Source organism: Muntiacus reevesi, chromosome 4 (assembly GCF_963930625.1).
Source record: "Muntiacus reevesi chromosome 4, mMunRee1.1, whole genome shotgun sequence".
In the NCBI taxonomy this organism is placed as follows: Eukaryota; Metazoa; Chordata; class Mammalia; order Artiodactyla; family Cervidae; genus Muntiacus; species Muntiacus reevesi.
In genome coordinates, this window is record NC_089252.1 from 25889502 (window position 1) to 25895820 (window position 6319).

A 6319-nucleotide genomic window follows, 5' to 3' on the forward strand; every position below is an offset into this window, starting at 1 on the left:
TCATTCTAATTTATATTATAGATAGAGTCAGAAGTTAAAATGCATAAGCTTGTGTACAACTAACATTTGCATAGCAATTGATGACTGACAAAACACTTTCCCAAATATTATCTTTTAGATCAGCAGTTACATTAATCATTTTAGAAAGTAATCTCTACTTTTGCATCTTAAAGATTATGTTATTCTTAGATATTACATAATATTATAAATATTATATACATAACATTGTTACATATTATTTATCTCAGATTAATACAATATATTCCTTTCTCTGGAAGTTAATTATATTAGTTTCCTGAGTTACCATGATAAATTGCCACAAACAGTGTGGCACAAATAACCACAAATAAATTTTTTTTTTCTCCTACAGTTTTGGGTCTAGACCTTTCAAGTAAAATACCATCACGGCCACATTTCCTTTAAAGGTTCAAGGAGAAAATCCTTCCTTGACTCACCCAAGCTCTGCTGTCTCCACACAGTCCGTGCCTTGACTTTCAGCTGCAACACTCCAACTCCGGCTGTACCATCAGATGGTCTTCTACCCTCTGTGAATATATCTTCATATGTTCTCTCCTCTTCTTACAAAGGCACCAGTCACTGGACTTCAGGTCCACCCTAACCCAGTATGATTTTTGTCCTAGCTAATAATACCCGAAAAACACTATTTGCAACTAAGGTCATATTCTGGGATTCCAGTTGGACAAAAGGTTTCAGGTCATATCTCAACCCATCAGTGCAGTGATTTAATTTAGGAGTGACCAAACAATAAGAAAATAAATGATGTAAAAGAGTTCCATGACTGGGGCTGAGACTTTGTTTCCAGTCTTCCATCATTAAAGCATTCCAGAAATCTATTCAACGAAGAAAGCACCTGTGATGTAGTGAAATCATAACTGTAAAACACTTTTGTCTAGTCAGTTTTATTATTACCAAAGTATCAGTTAAGCAAATGCATATATGTAATGTCTCCTAAAACTAGTACCTACATATATGTAAAGGGCTTCTAAAATTAGGGAGAAGGGCATCCAGATTATTTCTAATTAGTATTTTTATTTCAAAATATTAAATCCCTACAATTTCCCATTTGCACACAAACAACAGCTGCAAATGACAGTAATTTTAGTTTCCTTTCTTTGTATATATGGAGGTGTGTGTGGATATGTGTGTGCTTACTAAAGATCATGTTATAAAGGCAAATTTATATTCATCTTCTACTTTTAATAGGGTCAGTTCTCCATAAGGCTAAATACTATTTGAAAATAAAATTTTATTTTATACCACTGAGTCATCCAATATGCTCTGACAAACGGATGTGATTGATTATGTATGTGATTTTATGTTTTCTACATTTTCCGAAGTATTTTTTTCTTTCCTGGAATGCACAGCACTGTAAGGATGGTAGTTTAAAAAGTGGGAACAAGTCGGGTCCTCAGTGTTACTGAGCAACTATACTAGCTCTGACCACTACCTGGACTATTGTGTGATAAATACTTTTCATCTTGTTTAAAGACTATACTTTGTTATCACATATTACAACGGTTTAGTCCATTTCACATGTAATTAAGTTTTCCTATTCAAAGACATGGGTTCAATCCCTCATCAGAAAGATCCTGTGGAGAAGAGAACTGCTACCCACTCCAGCATTCATGCCTGGTAAATTCCACGGACAGAGGAGCCTGGTGGGATACAGTATATGAAGACCACAAAGAGTCGGACATGACTGAGCGACTAACACATTCAAAAATTTGTTAAGCTGTTTTGCTCAACAAGTGGGATCTCGAGTTCGGGTTTGCAGTCTTTCCAAGTCTTTCTTCACACCCAAATAGCAGACACAACAAAAACAATCTCAGGGAACAGCGCTAAGTCTAACCACGAAAGCGGCATTCCTGCCTGGCTGACTTCAGAATTGCCTTTGACCAGAGACTGCTGTGTCTCCTGCTTTCTTCTTTTGTGTATGGGCTTGTCTACGATGTTTATTCTACATCTGTCTCAGCATCATTGGTTGGTAGCATGGGTGTAAATGGTTTATCTTTAATTCTCAGATGTCCATATTGACAAAAATCATACTTGAGCAGTCACATTCAAAGAACTTCTGTACGGGGACCTCATGCCAAGATCCTGGGCCTGGCCTTGAGTATGATGCTGTAATCTATGGGGTCACACAGAGTCAGACACGACTGAAGTGACTTAGCAGCAGCAGCATGATGCTGTAATGGAATGCAACGTAAGTAGATGTTGGGTATAGAGAGGAGAAACTCATATTTTACACATAGGAGGGAGGTAAATAAATTGAAGTCAGGGCAGACTGTCGTGATTCTAAAACACGATTGCTAACTCTTTGGAACTCCTCTTATTGAGAAGTGGGTATATATTGCTTCCCCTTGAATCTTGGTGGGTTTATGAGCGCTGCTTCAGCCAATCAAGTAAAGCGAAAGTGAAAGTGAAGTCGGTCTGTCGCGTCCGACTCTTTGGGACCCCGTGGACTGTAGCCTACGAGGTTCCTCCATCCATGGAATTTTCCAGGCAAGAAAACTGAAGTGGGTTGCCAAGTGACACCATATATGACAGAGAGAGTTTTCTTGACTCTGAATATATTTATGATAATTTGAATTTGAATTATGATACTTTGAATTCTTTCTCTGCTTAATCCATCATCAATAACGTTGACAATTACCATTTTCTTTTCATGTGCATATATTTAAATTTCCTGGTCTTTTGCATGTCTCATTTTTATTTTTCCTTTTTGAAAATTGGACATTGTAGGAAATGGCAGTCAGTATTCTTGCCTGGAAAACACCATGGACAGAGGAGCCTGGTGGGCTACAGTCCATTGGGTCTCAAAGAGTTGGACATGACTGAACACACATACACACAGGTAATATATTGTTACAAGCATATATTCCAGTTAACCCTTCTTGTATTTGTTTACTTGGGATAATTCAAGATTATGTCTCCCCTACCCTAAATGAATAGCCACTGAAGTCTCAGCTCAGCTTTTATTACCATTTGTCTTTATTTTTATTTTTAAGCCTGGCTTACTAGGGCTTCCTTTCGGGTCAACACAGTTTAGGGTCAGTCAATGACTAGTAAGCAATTGTACTTAAAGTCATTGAACTGGTAGCATCTCTTTGATGATAGATCTATGTATGGTTTGAAAACACACTCAAAGTTCAACGTTCTTATAGTTATTTTCTAGCCTTTAATTTCTGTATGTTCAGGTGTCATAGTCAGCAAGACAAAGAGATAACTAAGGCCTTCTATGGTCTTTCCCGAATTTGCAGAAATACTTACATACACAAACACCCACAGTATTCCAGACCACCATGTTATATGAAAGCTTATCTAGACCACCTTGCTTATGTGAAAGACAAGACAACTTGTCTTAAAGACAAGTTCCCAAGAACTTCTACTACATTTATGACTTGTCCACTTGCCTGCTGGTTGCTCCACACTGCAGCATGACATTAAAATAGGTGTGACGTTAGCCATCCCAGATTGTTCACTATTGTTTCTTGATTGCTTTCAACAGTCTGCCCTGGTATGGATTTTTCCAAGCACCCATACCAAATAAAACCAGACCCTTTGGCAGCAGAGATGTAGGTCCTCATGCCCTGCCCTGCATTCCATGTAACAGAGTTGTATGCGGAGAAAGGGAAGACCCTCCTAGGCTGAAACACCAGTGCTCCCTACTACCCTTACAGTAGTTGCAGAATAAATATTTCTAAATTTTTTGTATGTATTTGATCTATTTTCAGAATCTTAAAGTAGTTGTCCTTGACAATTAAGTCCATTTATCGTTGCTTTTCAAGGACAGGTTATATTGAGCTCCTCACTCAGTCATTTCAGAAATTTCCCCTGCTCATTCTTTTATACTGTATCTTGCATTTCTCAATTCCCTAATGCATAGTGCTATGGACACAGAAATTATTTTCTTGTTTGAATTAAATGTAGGTATTTGACCAGGTGTATAACATGACTTTCATCCATTGGTACTTAATGCTCAAAATGCATTCCTCCTTTCTCTCTCTTCTTCCTGATAAATTAATAAAACGATTAACTAAATACATTCTTGATTTTTGCCTAGCCACTCTTGTTAATTCACTTTACCTCTTTAGCTGGCTCATTCTTTCATCTTTTATATGTTGGGATTTAGAGATTTGATCTCAGATCCTCTTCTTTTCCCACTTTATATGCTTTCTCAGGGGCTTCATTTCTAAGACTGGCTCCTACTAAGTGCAGATGTACAAATGTCCAAGCCAGATCTCTGAGCTCCGTGCTTTCAGTTCTCTCAGTCTAATCAATACCACCTTTCTGATGCCACAAGCATACTGCACCCTCAATATCCCTACATCTGAACTCACATTCTTTCTACCAGAATCAATCCTCTTTAAGTTTTCTGCTTAATGCAATGGCAGGACAATCTATCCATCTGAACCACTGTATAGCACATGGATATTCTTGCAGTTGTAATTATTTGTGATTCCACATTCTGGTCACCACAAAAATTACTTTCCTTGGTGCTTTTAACTCTACCCTCATAGTTTTTAATGATTTGTTGTACAAACTTTTTCATAAAAAATAATGTATCTGCACAAAATTGTGAGCCTTCTTGAAAACAAAAATTTTGGTGTTGTCTTCATAATGAAACTATGTGCACAATCTCCTCTATATCAGAAGAACAAAATGACATAAAATTTAATACAGTACTACTCTTAAAAAGTTATTTCCTGGCTATGATATTATGATATTAAAAACACTGATGGTAGTATTAAAAATATTGTGTTGAGTTAATTGTGTTTCTCTATAGAAGAGTCAATTTTTTCCATCTATTTTAGGACAGTATTATGTCCACTTCTCTACCAAAGTATTTAAGAGACACATATATGTTTGAAGAGGGTACAAAAAAGATTAGTGATAGTGATTAAGAGGTGAAAAAACAATACCTGTGCTGAGAAGATCAACAGCTAGACAAGTATATAAGTGGGATTTTACAACAGTTTTCCAATAGACTTACATTATTCCTGTGTCAAAGTTGATTCTAATGGCTCAAAATCTCAGCCAGGAAAGAAAGATGAAGATGACATCATTATTGCAATTACATGGATGAAAAAAATTGAGGTTCATGAGAGCTGGTTTACACAATGTAACAGAACTATTGTGGAAGAGAATTTTCAGCTTTTAAGTTCTGGGCTTTTATTTTTTTAACTCTAATAACAAGCACATAGCCAGTTGCTACACTTACTTGGTCAGTGTGAAAAGTTGGCAAATTTTACAAATAATAAACAAGCAAATAGAATTCAAAGAGAAAACTGTCCATCCATTTAAAAATACTAAATTCATTCAGTTCAACCAAGTTTTAATGAATATATTCTAAACCTAAGTCTGTCCCAGAAATTAGGTTAAATACAGTTGTGATTTTGATAGAACTCATGATCTTTTGGGACAGAGGCAAATCCTTCAGCAAATCACACCTAACTAAACCAACCAAGATTTCTTACAACTTCAGAAACATGAACTCTTTGTGTGCTAATGAAATTTCAGAAAATGAATCAATTAAAATGCTAAAATCGAGCAAACTTTTAAAGAAACACATCTCTAAGCATTTATTCTCCAGTCACCTTAAGAATACAGAAAAATAAGAAATCATTTTAAAGCAATGGAGATACTGTATACATATATATATATATATATATATATACACATGTCTCCTGTGTGTGTGTGTATATATATATATATATATATATATGGAAAACATACTCTGACATATTAATCATCTAAAGGGTATTTTTAATATAACTTGAGGAAAATATACACTATTCCTACCTAGATTCATAGATGGAAAATTAATTAAATTAGAAAGATTATCATTAGACCTAACTAAAAAATCCCACTTCTTATTTTTTTCCCCTCCCTTTTGCATTGTCTTTATTATCTTTGTTTGAAATTATACTCTCACCTAAGAAATTGAGTGGTTGTTTATTCTTCCACTTTCAGCTTTTAAAGATTCTCTGTCACTTGTGGTCCCAAGATAGAATACATGTTTGGTGCAAGAAAATCAACACAATTTGGGACCAAAAAATGAAAAAGAGTTCTCCTGCTTTTGTGCCATTTCAAGTGATTTATTTCACCCAGCAGGTCTCTCTTGTTGGCGTGGGAGTTTACTTTGCCCAGTGAGCCAAGATGGGTTGGCTGCAAAAAGTCTTCAGAAGTGCCAGACTCCCACTGATCCAAAAACAACAACTATCAAATCAATAGCCTCTCAGCCTCTGGCAATGGCTGCATGGACTCAGTGCCACCTGAGGATTTTTTATTTGGTGGA